The sequence below is a fragment of the Octopus bimaculoides genome, chromosome 16, assembly GCF_001194135.2.
Source record: "Octopus bimaculoides isolate UCB-OBI-ISO-001 chromosome 16, ASM119413v2, whole genome shotgun sequence".
NCBI lineage: Eukaryota > Metazoa > Mollusca > Cephalopoda > Octopoda > Octopodidae > Octopus > Octopus bimaculoides.
In genome coordinates, this window is record NC_068996.1 from 35,394,457 (window position 1) to 35,395,257 (window position 801).

Genomic DNA, 801 nt, shown 5'->3' on the forward strand with positions numbered 1-801 from the left:
ATATATATATATATATATATATAATGTCAAAGTTCAACAAGGCCAGGCTTTGAATTACAGGTATAATCTATTCAACAGTTTCTGTCAACCCTATTTCATTCACAAGATTTCGATCGAGCCGAAACTATGGTGAGTAATAACTTTCCAGAAACCATACAGTGGTATCGACCATATTAACTCATGATTGTGAATCGAACTTCTTAATCATACGACCATGATGCATACACGCGCGCGCGTGGACACATGCGTGTGTACGTACATATTCATACATAGTCACATGTACATATGTACATAGTTGTGTATACACAAAAAAAAGGGAGAGCATTAGTTAGGGTTGTTGAGAGAAGAGAAAAGATGAAGACACTGAACGTGATCTCAGTTGGCTATGAGAAACAGAGGCATTCATAAATATAGATGTCCTCAACATGAGCGGTCCTACTGCCAAGGAGGACGCTGTGGGCTTCAGGGAGCAGTAAAGTAACATAATTAACTTACTAAATTTTACCTTTAATAGAAATTATATTATAGATGGTAAAACTAGTAATGGTTATTAAAATAAAATAAAACGACTTGCAATGTATAAAGTAAATTTACAACTTTTGTCGTTATTAATTTTTTTATCATTTCACAATCCGTTTAGAGAGAAAAATTTATAAATCATCATCCATGTTAAGTTAGTTTCGTCAAAATACCTCACTAGCCATAACTATGTGTATGCTAGGCATAACAATTACTCAAAGGGTGGGGGCCACTAGGCATAACAATTCCTTAAGAATGGGGCGCAACAAAAAAAGTGGTGGG